The following is a 24,562-nucleotide window of genomic DNA, read 5'->3' as shown; positions in this document are numbered from 1 at the left end:
TGTGCCATGGATGTGATAGTCAAAGTGATATTAAAGGGGCAGTTAGGAGAGTCAGGAACTCACCCAGACTGGCATTATAGCTTTGCAACAGCGCAGAGTTACATACAGGTGTATGTGAGTGGGAATTGCCAGCATCAACATCAGTAACACAAGTGAGACAGCATCAGGTTGTTCTTTGGGGCAGGGATGTGTATGAACCTCTATGGTGCTATAGTCTCCCATGAACCTCTGCGCTCCAATAGTCTCCCATGAACCTCTGCGCTCCTATAGTCTCCCATGAACCTCTGCGCTCCTATAGACTCCCATGACCCTTTACGCTCCTACAGACTCCCATGACCCTTTACGCTCCTATAGACTCCCATGACCCTTTACGCTCCTATAGACTCCCATGACCCTTTACGCTCCTATAGATTCACATCTGTTCTAATATTTGCATTCCGCTACCCTATTGCGCCCGGCTATGCACTTGCACTATTCCGCCACTAGGTGTCTCCCTTCCCCAGACGTTCGGTGTCCTCACATTTTCCTGCCTGCGATGTGATCCCTTTCTCAATGAAAAGCCGTCTCTAGGCTGCAATGACAGTTTCATCCCCAAAGCAACAGCAAACGGTGAGCGATCGATCCCACCTCCAGCCGGCCAAGCCAACCCTACCTGGGCCGACCTGTCCCCACCTGAGCCAGTGCCAAGCCGGCAGTATGTGCCCCTAACGCTGCAGCGGAGGATCTCCCGGGGGGCCGGCAACCTGACTGCCAATGAGTCGCAACGTTCCGGAGCTGTGACCCAGAGGGGTTGGATCCCCTGGGGTAGATGTGCGATCCCCCCACTGATGGCTCCGGCGGGGACTGTGGGACATGAGGGGCGGTGCATTGGGTGCATAGGCAGAGGCTGGCAGGGGTGCCCGACAGCTGCAATGCCATGGGCAAGGTGGGCATCGCTGCTCCTCTTTGTGGCTGTGATGGCAGCTCTGCAGATGCCCGTACGGGCCATGGAAGGTAAGACTGGCACTAATGGGGGCCCTAATGTACCTGTGTAGTCTTGTCATATTGCAGCATTCCCCTATCTGCCCCATACACCGATACAGGCATATCCCAGTTACCCCCCCTTAGCCTGGCTGCTGCCCCTCTACCCCCATCCAGGGGCTTCTGTTTCTCCCACCAAATGCTTTTGTCTCCTTATCCCCAATGGTGTGCTACCTCCTGATGTTAAACCACAACTCCCACCATAGGCTGATGGGGGATGCTGGGAATTGTAGTACAACAGCAGCTGGCAATTAGACACAGATTGGGCAGATCTGAATTGAATGGTGCAAGCTTGGGGGTTGTGCCTGCACTGTGCCCTTATTGTATGCCAGCCCTGGCACCACTGTGTTGTACCTTCTTAGTAGGCATTTATTTGCAAGCATGTGTAACCACTGCACAGCACTGATGGGGTTAAAAGTCAAACTGCACATACAGAGTTAAATTTGACATTGTGTGTTTAATATATACAGTATGTGCCAGTGCAGGGCATGAGTGGCTATGTGCAGGGTGCCAGTGTGAGTATTGGCCCAATAGAATAGTCCCTTATATGATGAGAATGCCTGTCCCTATGCTGTATATATGGGGCCTATTCACTATATGTGTAGCGTCTTCTGTGCGCAGTGTCTGTGCTGTGGGACCTTCCATGCTAAAACCCCTTGCAGAGCAGAACCCCCCCAGGAGGGGCCTATAGGGCTTTATTGATGGGATCTATTCTTTATATATAGCAGGCATTATTCAGTGAGAGAATAAACAGAACAGAATTGGTTGTTTTATTCCTATTGGCTCCTAAACCTTAAGAATGGCAATATAAATACACATATAGGGGCTTGTGCCCCCCCCCTTTGCTTTGCTTGTGTATTGTATATTCTGGCACCTGATTTATTTAAGAGACTCACAGATACAATGATAAGAGCCGGCACTAATGGCTCTGTTTGTCCTGCTGCTGCCTGTAATTCCCATATCGGCCTCTGCCCAGAATGGAGAGACAAGGTTGGTTTTGGGGTAGGGCAGAAAGGAACTTCCTGGGGGGGTATGGGTTTTTTTTCTCAATGGGCAGTAGTCATCTTTGGCCACTTACAACTCCACTGGTTAGCCACATTGGCTATTAGAGCCAGACAGGTCTGAGCACAACTGAATGGATTAGTCCGTTTCCCATAGGCAATGATTGGCGCCACTGGCTGAACTGGCTCGGCCCATCCTATCAGATCTTGCTTTCATTGATAAAGGTGATAAGTGGAAAGAGTTAATGTCAGTGTAGAATATATTGACTCAAATTATTCAGAGAGTTAAGAGGGGAATTATTCTCCTTTTGGTTTATGGGACATTTTCCATTGGTTTCAACACAGTGGCGCTTTGTATTGTATTTGACTCTGTTACCATTTGTATCCTCACTATTCCAATGCTCTGATTGGCTACAGGTTGGTTCTGTACCGCTGTTTCAACACTTTGGGTTTTACACACTGACACAGAACAAAGTGATTACTTGACAGTTTAGGGGCACTTGTAAAACACGCAAGTTGCAGGGCGTCTGCACGGAATGCAAGATCTGTAGCTGAAGTTTTCCCATGAAACAGCACCTCTAGTGGTCAAAAATAATACTTAGCAATCCTGATGCAAACTATGGAGAATGTTAGTTGGAGCTGTGGCGCTGAGTAGTGACTGGGGGCAATGCTGGGGGTGCCAACTGGGTCCTAGGTGCAGTCCTGGTCCCTCCCGCCCCCTCACCTACACATTCGGCACATATGCAGGGCACATAGGAGAGGGCTACTTACCCTCCACCTCCATAAACCCACCATGAATGAATAAATGAGATGAATGGTTCTGTATTTATCCAAAAGTGTGGCAGGCACAGGGATTTTTAAATATTGCATTTTTTTCTGTATATGCACCTTGGGTGCCTATATAAAATATATGGCCCTGGCTGGAGAAGACCTGTCTGAAGGTGAGATGTGGGTAGAATATCTAGTTGCTCATCTACTGTAGATACTCCTGGAAGCCCAGTTTGACGGTCACTTAGGGTAAGAACTGAAATGAACACTCACTTGCTGTTCTAGATAGTCTGGGAATTATGAGGGAATGACCCATACAGCAATGTCTTCCATTTAATGGGGACCTGACCATATTTTGGACCTCAAAGGTGGGCAGATTTCAGAAAATCACCAACCTAGACTGTAGAGTGGGCTAACAGGGAGCTTCTAACATTATTATTGTAGTCATACATGTCCTTTACAAAGACATCTGTCAGTCATTAGAAATAAATGGTATGTGGGTGGGGGTGCTGATGTTGTGGTGTTTCAGGTTCTCGACACGGCAATATCTCTTTCTGGGCATAGAAACGTTCTACTGGGATGGGTGCTTGTGTGTAGAAATAGTGCTGGGAGCTATCTCCTACACATAATAGTGTGCTACACATTGGTCATTGACAATGGCCACACACACTGGCAATGCACCCTATATAATATCTAATCAGTGGATAGGGCTGTGGCCCATTTGGTTCCATCGCTTGGTGTAAGAGCAGTAAGTACCGTCCCTACATGGCCAGTTTGGGCTCACTGGTTCTCACTATACTGCTCACCCACCTGGGCATGTATCTTATTCCAGGGAGTCGGACACCTGCCATGAAGGGGACAACCACCATCTTCTCCCTGGCTCCCAGTTGTCTCCTGCTTGAGTTCACACATGGCATATGTTCTGTATTGCCCGTGATTGTGCCCTGGAAAGAGGACACCCGACAGCCAGGAACAAGATGGCGGTGGCCCACTCAGCAGAAGAGTAGTACCTTGGGATGGTGCCCTTTTTAAAGAAGAGGTTCACCGGACGGGGTAGGAGGTAAGACAATTAGTGTCGCTAGTGGGGAACAATTTCCCCCTCTATGAGCTGATATTTCCTTCTATTTAAATGAAAGAAGAGGCCATAGCTGATCCCTCACAGAGGGCGACACGTTGGCTCTTAGAAGGTGAATGTGCCCCCGGTGAGTAGGTGAGACCCATATACATGAATGTATTTTTAGCTGCCAGTGTGCCAGTCATTACATATTTAGCAGAGGTTGCCAAGGGGCCAAAATCAGTTTATTAAAAACCGCAGGCGATCTTATACCCAGGGCACAATTTCATGCTGTTATGATACCGGCAGTGGCATTGTGCTGGGAATTTAACCATTAATTGTTTTATTGAATAATAAAACTCATTGTTTTATTGAATAATCATTCAACCAATCAGGCTTCCGAAAAACATACAGGCATAATGACCGTAGTGTGTGTGAATGTGATAGGGACCTTAGATTGTAAGCTTCTCTGGGCAGGAACAGATGTGAATGATGAATAATCTCTGTAAAACACAGCGGAAATGTGTCGGCGCTATATAAATAACTGGGAATAAATAATAATAATAAATAAGGTTTCTGTTAATGTAGCACTGAGGGGAACCTGAGGTATTTTATGTCTCTAGAGCTGCGAAGGGGAATTAACCTATAGAGTGCCATGGAGGCATATAAGGATGCGGCCCCTTAGCGGAATAACTTAATTTGATTATTTTAACTACTTCCCATCATTTCCATTGCTAAACCCTCACCCCCCTGTGCCACTGTGTATCTTGGCAGATGAAAAACCTTTTCCCCAAACCAGTCCCCCCACGAGGGCCAGGGCCCACCAGACGAGTGCCCCAATGTCTTGGCCCCCCAGTCAGACCCAGTTTTTCTCCTCGCCATGCTTTGCTCTGTATTGGGCACTGGATTTTTTCATTTTAAAAAACACACTGGCACTGCGTCGGCCTGGGTGCAGATACATGGGGCAGATATTGGCGTGAAAAAGGGCAACTAGGCATCGGGCATCAGAGAAAGCGCAGGCGGAGAGAAGCCGAGGCACAGCTCTGTGTGCCATACAGTAAATGTGCCTGTGTGTATTTATATGTATATGTGTATATCCCCCTCTGGCAGCGGCCCCATGCACAGTTACTTACTGTCTCTTTAACTTCTGACTTTTGCCTATAGGCGCCAGTGTTGCTGGGGAGAGGGGTCCGTGTGTATTCATGGGATGTAGAACTGGGGCCGTAATTGGCGGCACTATGGCTGTGGCTACATAGCCATATCAGTATGAGGGCAATGGAAACAAGGTTCCTACTATAACAAGCATAGGCGGATTTTCAATAAGGCTAGAGGCTAAAGCTGGCCATACACGCACCAATACTATCGTACGAAACCTCGTTTCGTACGATTTTTGGTGCGTGTATGGTATGTCGGCGAGTCGACCGATATTGCAGGAAGCTGCTGATATCGGCCGACTTGCCGATCGGCCAGGTTAGAAAATTTTGATCGGGCGCCATAGAAGGCGCCTGACCAAAATCTGCCGGCAGGGCTGAATCGGCAGAAGGAGGTAGAAATCCTATTGTTTCTACCTCCTTATCTGCTGTTTCAGCCCTGACGGTGTGTGGCGACTGATGGTTGCACGAAACATCGACAGATCGCCACGTGTGTGGCCACCTTAAGCCTCCCCAAACCTTCATTGGCACCTTAAAAAAAAAAAAAAAAAACCTGGCTCCGTTTCTGCACTGCCCTGCAAATCTTCTCCGGGTTCTGCAGAAATTAGCTGTGCTCTGATCTTTTGACCAATCAAGACGCAGATGCAGACAGGGATCGGGAGATTTTGCAAACTGGAGGCAGTGCAGAATTGAAGACTAAAAAAAGAAGAATCTGCAGGCTGTAAACTTTACCCAAGAACCAACTTTGAACTTTTGCTGCAGTTTTCATCCCACAGGTACTATACACAGGTACTATACTGTATATGTTCTAAAGACTGACCCACTAGCTGAAATTAAATTGTTTTTTGTCACCTGACATCTACAGTACCTAAGAGGCGGGGCATACAATGTATGATTGACATCTGGCATTTTTTAATGAAGTTATAATTTGTATGGATGTGTTAATAAAAAATCATAATTTGGCTTTCATGTTTTATTTGAAAAGTACTTTTATTGTACAGCTTTTTATATCTGGGTGAGGGGTCCCCTTTAAATGGCTAACGAAATGTTAGTCAAGGGGAGTTTTTAGCACTCAATAATAAGAAATCCAAGTCCGGCTTGGGACTCCTCCAGTTACATGGGAGTAGGAGAAACAATAGGTTAGCTGAAAGCAGTTCTAATGTGTAGCGCTGGCTCCTTCTGAAAGCTCAGACTCAGGCACAATGCACTGAGATGGCGCCTACACACCAATATAAATAAAAGTTTAAATGGCAGAGGGAATTATTTCCCATGTAAACAGTGTAATTTAGAAATAAAAAGTACCCCATAAAAATCATGGCAGTATCCCTTTAAGGATGTCTGTAGCATGGCTGTCATTGGGTTTATATAGAGCTCAATTAGAATGATGCATTTTGGGACCTCCCCTAATCTGTCAAACTTGCTGCAGATATTTGTAAGCTGTGCACCCATATAAGTTCCAAATATGAAAAGTAAAAATCTAATGATGTCATTTTACAGAATTTAAAAAATAATCCAGACACCACCTTTTATTCTTTTTACCTGCACTTATTCCAAGCCACACATTTTTATTTATATGATACCAGACAGGCCAGAAATACAGGGGAGCTTTGTGTAATACCATGTACAGAGCCGGCAGCATTACTCTACTTGGCTCTTTGTATTTCTTCCCTCCATCAGCCCAGTAATGTTGTGCAAAGGACTTATAGTAAGTATGGTGTAATATGCACAGTGTAAATGCAGTAAGAGCAGAAATACAGTGCAGTGACGTTTCCTAGACCAGCAAGAGGGACATTTCAGTAGACTGTATCTTATACCAGACAAGCCAGCAATACAGTATAATGCAGTGTTCTCCCCAGGGAAAAAGAGGGGCACAAAAAAATTGGGCTTATTGGGGGAGAGAAATATGTGCCTCCCCAATCCCTCCAGCGCTAAAATAATTGTTTTTACACACACCGATGCACTTCTGCACTGTGCATGATGTAAATACGTGTTCTCTATTTTGATGTATATTGGGCCACGTGCAGCTTTGATCGTTTTGTAGTCAATTCTGATATTGTGGGGCCATTTGTATATATAGTGTATGGTTTATTAGACTTGCAGGTGGGACTGGGAGGAGTCAAGGATATAACCTGCAAGCTCTTGGGGCAATGACTTTCAACTTCAGAGAGACCATGTGTTCAGGTGACAGTCACCACTTAATGATTGTGCCTTCATATAGTTTTTTTTTTTTTCTTTGTTGTTACATTATCTTTGAGTTTATTCGTTCTATACCATCCTATTGTTATTGCCTACCTAAAACTTTATAGCTGGCTGACCAGAAATACTCATAATGCCGTAATGATTACATACTACTCAGGCATTACAAACATGTTTAGGGTGTTGTGTTTGGGTTTATAGAAGAGCCTTTCCCAGCGCTTCTCAATGTTGTATTGTTATTCCTAAATAAATGTCAGACTGGTGCCTGCTGGTTGGCTACACTTGCTTTCTGAGGTTTTATAATTAGTTGATTATTGCTCTGTGCACTCCTGGGTAAAACTGGGTCCCTTAGAAATTCATGGTGGGGGGCAATATCCAGCCTGCAGTCCTTCTCTTGGGCAGCCCTGACATTAAATAAAAGGTATTGGGTGTGTTTGAGCAAAGCTGCTTACTGTAGGCTTTTAGTTCACTGAAGGTTCTCTTTCATAAAGGTGCTGGATGTGTGAATGCCATATTACAATTACACATCCAGAGCGACTTAAACTATATAGTAGTTTTTATATAGTAAATTTTACGGAATGTGTTGAATGTTATTGCTGAATCGGTACAGGCAAAATGCATAAAAAACTGCTTGATACACGGATAGCCAAATTACCTGTAATTCTGTTCATAATCCTGTTATCTGTTTTCTCCCCACAAGGCTGCTGAATATGTTCCGGAAAAGGTGAAGAAAGCGGAAAAGAAATTGGAAGACAATCCGTATGACCTTGATGCATGGAGCATTCTCATTCGCGAGGCACAGGTTTAGTGACATAGGGTTACATTATGTATTCTCTTGAGTACCAAAGGTGGCTGTATTCAGGAGATTCTAAAATGTTTCCACACAGTCATAATATTGTAAATGCTGTTTATTTCAATTTTAGAATCAGCCTATAGACAAAGCACGGAAGACATATGAGCGACTGGCAGATTCTGGAAACTTTACATTGAAGCAGAGGTTAATATTTTCATTTTTTTTTCTTACTAATTGATTTTTTTATTTCACAAACACATTCTAGGTCTGAGTTGAGAAATAACTGGTAGGACACTATATTAGTTAATGTTCCTTACCTTGTAATCTGGGGCTGAAATTGCAAGCGCTGACTTTTAAGGTGTTTAACCGCAGCGATGATTGTTGCATAGTGTTTTTGCAACAACATTAAAACATTTTAACCCTTTCCCTGCCAACAGCGTACAGCGTACGTTGTTGCAGGGAAAGAGCTTATCTGCCAACAACGTGCGCCGTACGTTGTTTGGCAGATAAGCATTCTCTCTGCAGAAGCGGCATGTGCCGCTTCGGCAGAGAGCTTCTAAGCATGACAGCCCCCTGGGCAACGAGCCAGGGGGGCTGTCAGGCCGGCCCTGCAACGCGATCGTCGCAGGGCCCCCCCCCCCAAGCAGCAGACGCATCGCGTCTGCTGCTCTTACCTGCCGGCTCCCTTCTGCTTCCTGCTTCCTCTCACGCCCACGCGTGTTCACGCGAGATGGAGGACAGGACTGCAGCACCAGGACCAGGCAAGCTTCAGGACAGGTAAGGGTGATTTTTCTTTGCATTTATACACATTTATACACACTTACATACATTTACACACACATACAGCACACAATTTTGCATTTTTTTTTTTTTGGTTTTTTTTTTTTGTTTTGCACACATATACACCTATATAGACTTTTATACACCTATACACACTAATATACACACTTACACACTGTCACACAACTTTTACACATGTACACACATGTATACACAAATATTTTTTATTTATTTATTTATTTTAAAAAAAAAATTTTTACCACTTTGTTTTTAGTTTCTTTTTCTTAAAAACTGTTTATTATGACAGCGTGACTATTGGATCAGATATTCTGACCACTAATTACACTGTTGTGTGACTTATTTTGTTGTTTCACTAATTTGCACAATTTTTGTGGTTTTATTGCATTTTTATCCCTGTATTAGTATTCCTGATCTGTTTTTAGCGTAGCTTTGCCAGGTGTAACTTTGGTGTAGAAAAATAACTTTACCTATTTTGAATTCCTCAGAATGTGTACTTTCCAAAAATATATGGTTTCCTGGGGGTCTCTGTATAGTTTGGGGGTTTTACGACACATAATACACTGACAGGGGGCTCTGTGTGCAAAAGCTGAGTTGGCAGGCGAGAAATGCATGTGCGCTATTTTCATTTTGGGGTCAGTACACACCACAGACTTTGGTATATCTATGCATATTGGGCATCAAACTGTTCAGTAGACCTCTGGTGTTCCTATTGGGGGTGATTTGCCATTGTACTCAAGATATTGTGTGAGATAAATGTGGCAAACTGCAAAATTTTTAGGCGATTTTCTGAAATATCATAAAAACCACTAACTTTAGAAAAGCTTTGCGGCTTGGTACTTTGGTGTAGAAAGGACTCTTTACCCATGTTGGATTTGTCAGAATGTGTAATTTCCAAAAATATATGGTTTTCTGGGTTTTTCTGTATAGTTTGGGGGTGTTACTGCACATAATACACTGACAGGGGGCTCTGTGTGCAAAAGCTGAGCTGGCAGGCGAGAAATCCATATACTCTATTTTCATTTTGGGGTCAGTACTTACCACAGACTTTGGTATATCTATGCATATTGGGCATCAAACTGTTCAGTAGACCTCTGGTGTTCCTATTGGGGGTGATTTGCCATTGTATGCAAGATATTGTGTGAGATAAATGCGGCAAACTGCAACATTTTTAGGCGATTTTCTGAAATATCATAAAAACCACTAACTTTAGAAAAGCTTTGCGGCTTGGTACTTTGGTGTAGAAAGGACTCTTTACCCATGTTGGATTTGTCAGAATGTGTAATTTCCAAAAATATATGGTTTTCTGGGTTTTTCTGTATAGTTTGGGGGGTTACTGCACATAATACACTGACAGGGGGCTCTGTGTGCAAAAGCTGAGTTGGCAGGCGAGAAATCCATATACGCTATTTTCATTTTGGGGTCAGTACATACCACAGACTTTGGTATATCTATGCATATTGGGCATCAAACTGTTCAGTAGACCTCTGGTGTTCCTATTGGGGGTGATTTGCCATTGTACGCAAGATATTGTGTGAGATAAATGCGGCAAACTGCAACATTTTTAGGCGATTTTCTGAAATATCACAAAAATCAGCAAACTTAGGAAACCTTTGCGGCTTGGTACTTTGGAGTAGAAAGACATGGATACCCATTATAGATTCGAGGGAATGTGTACTTTACAAAAATATATGGCTTTCTGGGGTGAGTGTACTTTTTTGTAGCATTATCACACATAAAGGATGTAAATGTGTTGATTTTCTGAAATGACGCATCATATGGGGGTATGTTCCCATTGGGGCCCCTACATGCCACATACTTAGGTAAACCTATACAAACTGGGCATCAAACTGTTCAGTGGACCACTGGCATTCAAAATCAGGGAGTTTTATCTTGGTACCTAATGCTATGTGGGAGATAAGATGCTGCAAAGTGGAAGCTTTGAGCGGATTTTTGGAAATGTCATCAAAATTGCTAACTTTAGAAATGCTTTGCGGTTTGGTACTTCGGAGTGGAAAGACATGGGTACCCATTTTAGATTCGGGGGAATGTGTACTTTCCAAAAACATATGGCTTTCTGGGGTGAGCGTACTTTTTTGTAGCATTATCCCACATAAAGTATGTAAATGTGTTGATTTTGCAGGAGCTGAAATGACAGAAATGATAGATCATTATGGGGTATGTTCACATTGGGGCCCCTACATGCCACATACTTAGGTAAACCTATACATATTGGGCATCAAACTGTTCAGTGGACCCCTGGAGTTCAAATTTAGGGTGTTTTATCTTGGTACCTAATGCTATGTGGGAGATAAGGTGCTGGAAACTGGAAGCTTTGAAGGGATTTTTGGAAATGTCATCAAAATTGCTAACTTTAGAAAAGCTGTGCGGCTTGGTACTTTGGAGTAGAAAGACATGGGTACCCATTTTAGATTCGGGGGAATGTGTACTTTCCAAAAATATATGACTTTCTGGGGTGAGCATACTTTTTACTAGCTTCATCCCACATATAATGATGTAAATGTGTTGATTTTGCAGGAGCTGAAATGACAGAAATGATAGATCATATCTGGGTATGTTCCCATTGGGGCCCCTACATGCCACATACTTAGGTAAACCTATACATATTTGGCATCAAACTGTTCAGTGGACCCCTGGCATTCAAATTTAGGGTGTTTTATCTTGGTACCTAATGCTATGTGGGAGATAAGGTGCTGGAAACTGGAAGCTTTGAAGGGATTTTTGGAAATGTCATCAAAATTGCTAACTTTAGAAAAGCTGTGCGGCTTGGTACTTTGGAGTAGAAAGACACGGGTACTCATTTTAGATTCGGGGGAATGTGTACTTTCCAAAAATATATGACTTTCTGGGGTGAGCGTACTTTTTACTAGCTTTATCCCACATATAATGATGTAAATGTGTTGATTTTGCAGGAGCTGAAATGACAGAAATGATAGATCATATCTGGGTATGTTCACATTGGGGCCCCTACATGCCACATACTTAGGTAAACCTATACATATTTGGCATCAAACTGTTCAGTGGACCCCTGGCATTCAAATTTAGGGTGTTTTATCTTGGTACCTAATGCTATGTGGGAGATAAGGTGCTGGAAACTGGAAGCTTTGAAGGGATTTTTGGAAATGTCATCAAAATTGCTAACTTTAGAAAAGCTGTGCGGCTTGGTACTTTGGAGTAGAAAGACACGGGTACTCATTTTAGATTCGGGGGAATGTGTACTTTCCAAAAATATATGACTTTCTGGGGTGAGCGTACTTTTTACTAGCTTCATCCCACATATAATGATGTAAATGTGTTGATTTTGCAGGAGCTGAAATGACAGAAATGATAGATCATATCTGGGTATGTTCCCATTGGGGCCCCTACATGCCACATACTTAGGTAAACCTATACATATTTGGCATCAAACTGTTCAGTGGACCCCTGGCATTCAAATTTAGGGTGTTTTATCTTGGTACCTAATGCTATGTGGGAGATAAGGTGCTGGAAACTGGAAGCTTTGAAGGGATTTTTGGAAATTTCATCAAAATTGCAAACTTTAGAAATGCTTTGCGGCTTGGTACTTTGGAGTAGAAAGACACGGGTACCCATTTTAGATTTGGGGGAATGTGTACTTTCCAAAAATATATGACTTTCTGGGGTGAGCATACTTTTTACTAGCTTTATCCCACATATAATGATGTAAATGTGTTGATTTTGCAGGAGCTGAAATGACAGAAATGATAGATCATATGGGGGTATGTTCACATTGGGGCCCCTACATGCCACATACTTATGTCAACCTATACATATTGGGCATCAAACTGTTCAGTGGACCCCTGGCGTTCATATTTAGGGTGTTTTATTTGGTTACTTTATGACCTGTAGGAGATAAGATACTATAGACTCGAAGCTTTGAAGCGATTTTTTAAAAACTTCAAAAATTTTGATAAAAACCTATAACTGTAGGAAAGCATTGTGACTTGATAGTTTGGAGTAGACAGACAATTGTGCCTATTCTGGATTCCCCAGAATCTGTTCTTTCCAGAAATGTGTAATTTTCTGGGATAAACCTTCTGTGAGTGGATGTTTTGGCCTTGAAATCTAAAGTATGCAGCTATGTGAAGCAGTGCTTTGGAAATTTGGTAGTGTACTGCTGGGAGTTTTTGACCTATACAAGTGAGAAATCTCCATAAAACTATATATATTTGGTATTGGCACGTTCAGGAGACATGGGACATTCCAAATCAGTTGTATTTTTGTGCATAAAATAATTTTTGTTTCTGGTATATGTGTTTATATTATGGAAAATATGATTTTTTTTAAAAATTTATACATTTAGAAGCCTATATCTTGTTACAGAATTGGAATTACACCAAAATTCTACCATATTTTGAAAGCTTAGTTTGTCCTGAAAAAAACAATATATTGTTTTCCTGGGTAAACTAAAAATACCCCAGAGGAAAGGCCCCTAAAGTGAAACAGTGCAAAATGTTCAAAAACTGTCTGGCAATACAAGTTCCGCTTTGACCAAAACGGCTGGCAGTGAAAGGGTTAATGGTATGGAGTGCTTTAGACTTTTATTTATTTGTCGTGTCAATTTATTGCCTCCTGTGTCGTTTATTTAGTACCGGTAATTCATTTCCTCTATATTTACCCCAACTGACTAATTTGAATGGTATCCTAAGTCTATTAGCCTTAACAATAAAATGGCATGATGTTCAAATGTTTCTGGGTGGGTTTTGTTTTAACATACTTAAATATTTTTAAGGTCTTAACATATAGAACATGCACTTACAAAAGAACAATTATAGGAAAGAAATGTTATCGGCATAATTTATTTTTTGGCTTTTATTGTCCTTTAAAGGGGAGCTCCGGCTTACGATCCAACATTTGTTAGAGCGCAACACAGAAACCTCTAATACACTTATCACTGTAACCTGTTCCTTCAAAAAGTATGAATACCTAACATTTTTATATGCTGAAATCCAGGCGCAAAATCGTTCTCTTTCTGCATCATTTGAAATCTTGGCAGTGGAGGAGGGACTAAAACACAGATGTTACAAATTGTAACAACTTGTCCACAGCTTACAGACAGCATGCAGGGACTACGTAACCCACAATGCATTGCAATGTTCCTTTCCTTATTAACATTGTGTGTGCAGGGATTGGGGGGGATGCGCGCAGAGGACAACCAGCTACTGTAACATTTTATTTGAGTCTCAAAGTAGTCGGCCAGATCAACAGGGGGCGGGGCTTAGCTAACTGTTCCAAACTAGATTATTACATAAAAAAATTTCAGTCTTTTCATAATTTTTAAATTATGCTTATTGCAAAGGTGCTTGAAGTTACATTCTCTTTTCAAAAAGACTAAATTCTGTTTGGGTGGAGTTTGCCTTTAAACTACTGTGCATAGAGTTTAGATTTTATTCTTCAGTTGTAGTTTATGGTGGATATCTGTTTCCCTTTTAATGTGATTTTTTTTCTCTACAATGCAAAGTACTAAGCGACCTCTCGTATACTGGTTCTAAACCAATGTTTGTGTTGTAAAGCACATACCACAGCTTACTTGAGAAAACATTTAAGAAACACTGCTGTAGAATCTTCCTAATTATAGAAGGTTAGTCGTATTTTTACAATAGAAGTTTATTCTGCAATAAAAAGCTTTAATTACCATTTTGCTTCTTCAAAGAAATACATGCTGATATTGGAAATAAAAAGGAAAACTATGACCCTAACTGATTACTGTCCTTTGTATGGAGTTATTGGATATTTTCTGCTAAACCTAAGTCTAGGCATGATGCCTCCCTTGGAAAGGGGTATGTAAACATAATTGCCATAAGTGCTAATAGAATCACAGCTGCCTTGCCCTAACTGCTTATTATCGCTATAATCCTGCCATGTCAGTAATTAGTCATTATTAGGAAGCATCTTCCTAATACTGAGGGAAAGCCTTTATAGCAAATTGCTGTCGGTCAGAAAGCACCATCTATATATCGGGGTTACCCCTTGACGGTATGGCCTCAGTCAGTGAGCAGTACACTCATTTTAAGGGTCACTGCGGGGTGCACATATGTATCAGACCAACCTTAGTGAATTCTTGGATTTGCACTGCCTTTATGCAACCCCTGAGTTGGCAAATGCACACCTCATACTTCACCATTTCTGTGTCATGACTCCTTTCTGCTCACTTTGCTCTTAACCTCCATCATTGCTAAATAAGTGAATATTTGTTTATTCATTTATATGATTTAACTTTCCTAACCAAAGTGTTTTTCCCACTGGCTTTAGTGGTCATCTTAACCTTTTTTGTATCATTCTATCAAAATGTTTCATCATCTTAAATGAGCCTGCTTTTTTCAAATTTCATTTTGTACTTTTTAAATGAGCTTATCCACAAATATAGGAATATTCAAAATCTGGTGTTTAACTTGCCATTGTTACTGACCGGATCACCATGTATTATCACCTAACCTGGATGCCGCCTCCTTGTTGGTTTCAGTGGTTTATGATGTTTACATTATATCTGGAGGAGCAGATGAAAAGAACTGTACGCCACAAGAAGCTGTAAGGTAGCAAGGAGATCTGGACAGTGGATGCTTTGTGAACTATCCTGTCAAGAATAGTGGAATATGAAGGTGTTATTTTCACCAGAAGAAAAGGAAATCTAAGATGATTGATGAAAACATGCTACTTTACTCCTACCAAGTAGCTGGCAAAGAAACAATCCCTTCAGTGGATCCCAAGACTTGCTCTTTCTAGGATTTGCAGCATTCAAAAGATATGGTCGAACTGGATCTGATGTGTATCACAGGATTTATTTAATTCATTTCAGTTCATTTGGAAATGTGACACTTTTGAGGTCCCTTAAGATTTATGCTGAGCCTTCTATCTACAATATTTTGAAATGCCCAAATTGTTTGGCCAGCAAGCAGCTCTGCTTTAAGAACATTAAGACGGGCATGTACTAAAGTGCTCAACAAAAGTTTGAACAAGCGATGTTAGAACCTTGTGGCACTAGTAATATCTTTTTATTCTTGCTGCCTCTGTTCCTTTGCATGAAGTATCGGTTCTAGAGATTGTTATTGGTTCTTCATTCTATTGCCATATTTCTCCTTTTGCCAACATCAGTTTACAGAGTGGCACTCAGTGGGCAAAACTGGACGGGATGGATATCAAAGAATGTTTTTTGGATCTAAGTTCTCTGCATGGTTACATAGACACCATATCCCTCTTAATGAAAGGTACAGTTTTAACTTAGGCCTTAAGTTGGCCTTTGAGAACATGCCTGCTTTTATTTTCACAGAAAACATTTCATCACTTTTCTTGTGGTCTCGTCAGTCCAGGATTACATTTTTTTTTTTAACCACAATAATACTGGCGTTATGATCAGGAAACCTGTTGCAGAATAAGGGTTTATCCCACAGTGCAACACATATTAAAGGCTGTTTTTATCAATAGAAACTTGACTTTATGATTTTAGTGTCCGTCAAGAAGGATATTACTGAAGATATCTGGACTCCACTTGAGGAAGGTTTACTTGAGTAATGATATCTGTGACTATATGGCCTATGGACTCTTGAATACTGCTTCTGAAGATACTAGTGTTCTGTCTCCTAGGATTCCTACAATTTTCCAGTTTAAAACCAAAGACAATGGGCTCTTTATCCATTTCAAAGTTAATACAGTGAGGCGTAAAAATACAGGGAAGCTTTTCTTCACACACATACAGTTTTACTGGACCAGAATGCTCTGCTCATGTGCCTGTCACATGAACAACAGATTTTGCAGGAGAGAGATTTGTGCCGGGGATCTTTCTTTCACAGCCATTCATTAAAGGTTACATCAGCTGATCCGTTGTGTAAGTCAAAAACAGGCCCATATGTGGTCTGTCTTGAAAGGCATTTATTCAGCTGGAATTTTTTTTTTTTACCATATTAATCCTTATAAGAATACATTATTTATTAAAATATAACCTGTGTCTTTTACATGTTTTGTCACATATCGGTGCCTCCATAACAACTGTGCCTGATGAGTAACAAAGCTAGAAAGGCCATATAAAACTGGCCATACACTTAGAGATATATGCTCGCTGGGTAAGGTTGGAAAAATAGGGTTGTCGAATTGTTGGTCGGGGCCAATACTAGGATCTTATTTTGGGCCTGTGTTGGAGCGAAGTTTGTATCAACATGTCTATGTGGTCCTCTCCAAATAAGCCAATATTTGTAAGGGCATCATATGAGTAAAATCTTATTCTGACCATATTTCAGGCTTGTATAGATCCAATCTACATGCCAATGTGATCCTGATACAATGGGATTTTTAAACCTACCTGTCTGATCAGCTGCTCTCTTGAGCACTGCATCAAGGAGCCAAATGAGAAAATCATTCCTGCCCGATTTTCGACCAGATATTGATGGTTGAGTCCCGTCTGTGGCAGATAAGCAGGTGAATCATTCTAAAGGACTTATATCGACAGCTTATATCTTCCAGTGTATTAAATGCCGATTTGGCTCCTTTGGTCCAATTCAACAGCTTTTATTTGCCCATGTATGAGACACTGGCGGGCCAACCTGACCGATATCTGGCAAAAATCAGTGACTTAAATATTTAACCTTATCCGCGCTTATCTAATACTATTACCCGCTGTGTAAGTTACCTCACCAAATAATGTGAAATAAGTGAATGATTAATAATAAGTGAATAATTAGTAATGAGCAGCTGCCTACCTCCAAACTAATCCCAAACCAAATCAAAGCTATATCTTAAACCAGAGTTGGCGCTCTCATAAAACAAATTACCAAAATATGTGAATTAATTCAGATAATATATATTTTTATTAGTGAAATTACAATAAAATCATATACACATGATAATACCTCATAATAAAAATCCAAATAAATTAAATCAATACACCAGATAAACCAACATTTATTACAAGAACTAAGATAAGTCAATAATAGCCAGCGTAATAGTTCATAATATATTTAAAAAATTAGGGAATCAATATAAAGTCAGCACAATCAGATTAAAAATTGAGTAAATAAATAGAATGCATCTGTATAAAAATGGAGGTATATAATATGTAGAAAATGCACATATGCCCTATCCTGAATTACACTGTAATTAAAACTTCAGCAGCATTTGTTTGCCAATTCGGCACACAGTGAATAACCGATCGATCTTTGAGATGCCTCCCCAGTGAAACTCAATCAGGGGAAAAAGCCTAATAGAGGAGAATAGAATCTCTAATGAGCGCACTAGTCTGAAGCATATATAGTTAGTAGTAACGCTAAGTATTCCAAAGATAGTGCGCACTACTACCACTCAAGAGTTAGCCCAAATAAAGGTAATTGTAAAATAGGCAGTGAGTACCCCCGTGCTTAACCAAAAAATCAAATGTTACCCTTGGTCCCGGCCGGGAACTTACTAAAGGGTCGCCCCGTCGGAGGAACCCGCTTCCACACACGGCGTAGCGCCGAAAAGTCCCCGCTGCTGACGTCACAGCTATGAGCCGAGGTAGAGACTACGGGTCCTCTTAGGTGACAGAATCCGATTCTGTCACCTAAGAGGACCCGTAGTCTCTACCTCGGCTCATAGCTGTGACGTCAGCAGCGGGGACTTTTCGGCGCTACGCCGTGTGTGGAAGCGGGTTCCTCCGACGGGGCGACCCTTTAGTAAGTTCCCGGCCGGGACCAAGGGTAACATTTGATTTTTTTGGTTAAGCACGGGGGTACTCACTGCCTATTTTACAATTACCTTTATTTGGGCTAACTCTTGAGTGGTAGTAGTGCGCACTATCTTTGGAATACTTAGCGTTACTACTAACTATATATGCTTCAGACTAGTGCGCTCATTAGAGATTCTATTCTCCTCTATTAGGCTTTTTCCCCTGATTGAGTTTCACTGGGGAGGCATCTCAAAGATCGATCGGTTATTCACTGTGTGCCGAATTGGCAAACAAATGCTGCTGAAGTTTTAATTACAGTGTAATTCAGGATAGGGCATATGTGCATTTTCTACATATTATATACCTCCATTTTTATACAGATGCATTCTATTTATTTACTCAATTTTTAATCTGATTGTGCTGACTTTATATTGATTCCCTAATTTTTTAAATATATTATGAACTATTACACTGGCTATTATTGACTTATCTTAGTTCTTGTAATAAATGTTGGTTTATCTGGTGTATTGATTTAATTTATTTGGATTTTTATTATGAGGTATTATCATGTGTATATGATTTTATTGTAATTTCACTAATAAAAATATATATTATCTGAATTAATTCACATATTTTGGTAATTTGTTTTATGAGAGCGCCAACTCTGGTTTAAGATAAAAAATCAGTGACTTCACCAAAACGAGCATATCATTCTTTGTATGGCCAGCTGTAACTTAAGGGGCTAGATGCCAACTTATATTGGCCTATGTATGATCATCTTAAGTCAGTTCTGCCACTAGATTTATTGACTTAACCCTGTATGTGCTGGGTGCCATCAAGTAATCTCCGTTTCTTTTTCTGCTGCTTGCATTCTGGTCCTTAAATTGGTAAAGGAGCTGTACTGTCCTTGATTAACATGATCATGTTCAGTAAATGGTACCTGTACTGAACATATTTTTTCGTACTTCAATAACCCTGTTTAACGTATTTCTTACGCTAAACAGGGTTATTGAAGCTAAATGTTTGATCCTTGCAAGCTAGGTAGTTTACCAGTGTACAGATATTTCCTATTGCGCAATGGATTCCTGCTTGTCTGAGCACTAGTTACCTAGTTTTAAACCTCGCAAGGACCAAACATGGACTATCATCAATTTCCCTGTCTAGCTTTTTTTTCTTGTATAAAACAGGCAAAAGCTCTATTCATTGATTTCATGTTAAGCAAGGAGTATACTGCCCCTTTAAGGTATTTGTTCTAATAAAGGCAAGCAATTACACACATAAAGGCAATTACTCATTGCTGTGCAAGAAGATGCCACCCTAGGTTGCAAAGTATATTTTATGGACGCAGTGTAATGTAATAAACAAGCATAACAAAACAGACACCGAATTAAGAATATACATTTTTTATAAAATAGATTTAATTGTAGGTGTGTAAAAAAAATATTTGCACATAGATCATCTTTAACACAGCACATATTGGGGTTTTCTGACCAATTGGCCCATGGGCTGTATAGCCATGTACACTTTAATCTTTGTACCTTCTGGTTTTCTTTTTCTTCCAACTACTGCTGGCACTGATAGGCAAGATTTGCTGTTTAGGCAGACTATCTGTTTTCAAAACTGCCGACTGAGGGTTCCATACATATAGCCATGATTGTAGAGTAAAGCTGGTCATACGTACATACATGATTTGTTTGGGTCTTTTTTCCAGTAGGTGTATGCTAGCCCAGACATCTGACCAATATCTAAATACCATAGATAGCGGTTGGTCTATAGGCGGAGGATGACTTTTTTGTTTGGGGAGGCTAAAGATGGCCCATACACAGACTGACCTACAGCTAATGTGACATTTAGGTGCTGATTTACTAACCCACGAATCCGACCCGAATTGGAAAAGTTCCGACTTGAAAACGAATATTTTGCGACTTTTTCGTATGTTTTGCGATTTTTTCGGATTCTTTACAAATTTTTCGGATCCAATACGATTTTTGCGTAAAAACGCGAGTTTTTCGTATCCATTACGAAAGTTGCGTAAAAAGTTGCGCATTTTGCGTAGCGTTAAAACTTACGCGAAAAGTTGCGCATTTTTCGCGTAAGTTTTAACGCTACGCAAAATGCGCAACTTTTTACGCAACTTTCGTAATGGATAGGAAAACTCGCGTTTTTACGCAAAAATCGTATTGGATCCGAAAAATTCGTAAAGAATCCGAAAAAATCGCAAAACATACGAAAAAATCGCAAAGTACCGATCATTACGAAAAAATGCAATCGGACTCCATTCGACCCGTTCGTGGGTAAGTAAATCAGCCCCTTAGTGGATTCACTGCTGGTGTAAAAAAATAACCTCCCAACTGACTCCCAGGGATACTGTGCAAAAGTGCGGGTGGGGGGGATTTTTTTAACCCTAAAATGCTTAGGATGTAAAAGCATTCATACGTGCACTTCTGTTAGGGGTTCTCTATACATTTGTGTTCAGTTAGGTTAAAGGGGTAGTTCACCTTTAAATTAACTTTTAATATGATGTAGACACTGATATTCTGAGACAATTTGCAATTAGTCCTCTTTTATTTTTAATGGTTTTTTGGTTATTTAGCTTTTTGTTCAGCAGCTCTCCATTTGGTATTTCAGCAGCTATCTGGTTGCTAGGGTCTTATATACCAGGTAGTGGTTTAAACAAGAGATGGGCATATGAATAGTTAAGGGGCCTGCATGGAAAAATAAAACTGTAGCTGCACAGAGCAATACTTTTTGGTTAGTGACCCTCATTTGAAAGCTGGAAAGAGGCAGAAGCAAAAGGCAAATTATTCAAAAACTATATAAAATTAACTAGGAAGACCAATTGCAAAGTTGCTAGGAATAGGCCATTCTATAACATACTACAAGTTAACTTAAAAGTTAACCTCCCCATTAGATGTGTTTAAGTTAGCTTTATAGAAAGTGAGGCAGCAGGTACTGACATCCCAGGCACATTATATACAGCGAGACACAGTCTTTATATACAAACCCAGCACATTATATGCCATGAGGAGCAGTGGGTACAGAGGGCAGATATTCAGGCCCTGGCACTATAACACTGGCACTGATACACAGCATTGGCCCCACTGTAACTTACTATAAATGAAAAAAACAATGACAAAAGTAAAAAAAAAATAGAATGTGCAAAAAACCATAACAAATATATAAAAGCACAATGAGCTTTGTCAGGGGGAAAAATTAACTTACCCTCCATCTGTTAGGGTAGGGGATATTATAAATGTCAGATGACAAAAAACAATTTAATTCCAGCTAGTGGGTCAGCCTTTAGAACATATACAGTATAGTACCTGTGGGATGAAAACTGCAGCAAAGTTCAAAGCTGGTTGATGGGTAAACTTACAGTCTGCAGATTCTTCTTTTTTAAGTCTTCATTTCTGCAGTTTGCAAAATTTCCCGATCCCTGTCTGCATCTGTGTCTTGATTGGTCAATTTTACTGTCTGTCAAGAAAGCTGTGCTCTGATTGGAGAATATACAAGAAGAAAGATCCAAACAGAGGACAGCTGATTAGAGCAGAACCCGGAGCTTGCAGGGACAGGAGAAGATTTGCAGCACAGCGCAGAAACAGAGCCAGGTTTTTTATTTTATATTTTTATTTTTAGGGTGCCAGAGCAGGTTTGGGGAGGCTTAGCCTCCTCTAGCCTTATTGAAAATCCACCTATGGGTTGGTCCCTCAATCAGGTAGATTTAAAATCATCGGACAGTGAAGTAAAGAGGAGCTTTGACAACTCTTTGCATCGCGTTGTTTTGGTCATTCGGGCCATCCATCTAAATAAGTGCGATAGGCGGCTGTACTGTATGTGTGTGAGTGTGGCCCTTCATACAGTATCAGGGCATTTAGCTTGATATCTTCCAGTGTACATCCACCTTCAATCTTACACTATTTACTTTCAGCCATTCCATAGTGATTTGTGGCAGCTTCTGTATATAGTCTCATTTCCACTTTGAAGTCACACGTTTAATCAAGAAAAGCTCAAATAAGCGATTCAGATCTGGTTTTGTCAGCTGAAACCTGTTTGCATTGGTATTCTTGCTCTGTATAGGATTGTGTTCTTAGGTCCCTTTAGTGAACATCTTCAGATGAACAGAGAAAAATACTTACTGGTGATGGTTCTCATCATGGCAGTCTCTTTCTGATGCCTCGTTACCTTAGTTACGTTGTTTTTGTCAATCTATAATCTATTTGGATATTGCTTGGTTTCTTTTGTCTTAAGCTGGCCATACACGCACCAATAATTTCGTACGATATTCGGTGCGTGTATGGAAACTAGGCGAGCCGACCGATATTGCAGAAGGCTGCTGATATCGGTCGACTCGCCAATTGGGTGGGTTAAAAGATTTTGATCGGGCGCCTGAGCAAAATCCTGCCTTCAGGGCTCAATCCGGCAGAAGGAGGTAGAAATCCTATTGTTTCTACCTCCATATCTGACCATTCAGCCCTGAATGTCAGTGGAGGGTTGGAACGATGGTTGCATGAAAGATCGAAAATCGCCACGTGTGGCCAGCTTTACAGCTGTGGAATATATTGGTGCTTTACAAACTCGATAATATTAATACTTGTTTGTATCTGATTGAGAGAAGGGGGTCAGTAATATTTGTGGTGTCCTTGGGAATGGGAGCTGTAGTCCGTTCTATAGATTATATTATGTAAAGGTAAGAAAAATGGGGACATTTTATCAGATTTTTTAACTTTTAGAGAAAAATTTAGTTCAGGCGCAACAGCAAATCTCATTTCTTGGGCTGCGATTTTTAGATGTTTATCAGTTTTTCTTGCCTCTTCTTGGCAAGACATCAATTAATATTATATTTCTGTACCATTTCTAAAATTGGGCTACCCTTCACTATCCCTCTCAGCAGTTTCTTTATGTGGGAGTCGGATATGGATTGACAGGTCAAATACCTCACTGGCTAGTGTTCCCTTTGCATAGACAATGTATAAAAGCTAATTGTCATTAGTTGCATGTTGTGAGACAGATTGCTTAGGGGGGCAGTGAAAGTTTATTGCCATGACATGAAATTTCAGATTTCATTTTTATAGCATTTCCCATTATAATGCTTATTGCAGAATGCTGCTGTCTGCCAAAAACAAATTATGTAGGGATGCACTTAAGCCATGTTTTAGTTTGGCATTTGGGCGAATCCTAGCTGAAATGAATCCAAACCTTTGTGTGCCTTTAAATCTCTGGACGGCCAGAACATGGCAATTTTTTGATCAGCATGAAAAAAGTTCTTTAGGGATGCAAAATAAGGGCTGTGATTGGCTTTTTGTAGCCCAATGTGGACTGGCAGCCTACAGAAGGCTCGGTTTCACATTAAACATGGTCTTTGTGGCTCCAAAACTTGCATCCAAGTCATAAATGTAAAATGGGCACCTATTTTGGGGCCACTGGGAGCAACAATAAAGGGGTGGTGAGTAACATATTGCTCCTGCGCCACTGGTTGGGGGTCACTGCTTTAGAAAATGAGCTGTTTGAGCAGGTACAGCTATTGTATAACGGCCTTTAGCCGCAGCGAGCAAATCCAGTTACATGAAGCTGCCGTGCACTCTGTGCTCCATTTTGCTTTACTCTGGAATTAGATATCTGCTGTAAAGCCTTCAGAAGGAAGTTGCCTTGAGAGGAAACTTCCGCAATTTCGGGAATATGCCATCCCACCGGCGATTTACATTCAAGCCCGTGGGATGGCATATCGGGGAGATTAGTCGCCCTTGACAAAGGAGATTTGTCGCGGGCGACTAATCTCCCTATCTGCCACAGCCCTTTGCAGCGAGCAAATCCAGTTACATGAAGCTGCCATGCACTCTGTGCCCCATTTTGCTTTATTCCATTAGATATCTGCTGTAAAGCCTTCAGAAGGAAATGAAGATGTAAAGAAAAGAGAAGCCTTACCCTATTTACCACAGAGCAAAGTGGTTTTTAATGAAGACATGGCATTAAGGAAAACAAATGTAATGTTTTAACATTTTTGAACCATTATGTTAAAATATAATTTGAACTTTTGCCATATTATACCCATGCTTTAAAAAAAAAATATTAATAGAATAATTGAGTAACAGAATAGAATTTTCATTGGTTTTT

The 24,562-nt window shown here is 40.8% G+C and overlaps 1 long non-coding RNA gene across 1 annotated transcript; it reads left to right on the top strand.

Annotated features, from left to right (window-relative positions):
* The first annotated feature begins 543 nt into the window (after positions 1-543).
* Positions 544-8,402, top strand: LOC116410293. Its single transcript, XR_004222246.1, has 3 exons — positions 544-993; positions 7,891-7,992; positions 8,114-8,402. It is a non-coding gene; the product is annotated as an uncharacterized LOC116410293 (long non-coding RNA).
* The last annotated feature ends 16,160 nt before the right edge of the window (positions 8,403-24,562 follow it).

Source organism: Xenopus tropicalis, chromosome 4 (genome assembly GCF_000004195.4).
Source record: "Xenopus tropicalis strain Nigerian chromosome 4, UCB_Xtro_10.0, whole genome shotgun sequence".
In the NCBI taxonomy this organism is placed as follows: domain Eukaryota; kingdom Metazoa; phylum Chordata; class Amphibia; order Anura; family Pipidae; genus Xenopus; species Xenopus tropicalis.
This window is presented reverse-complemented; position numbering and strand designations above follow the sequence as displayed.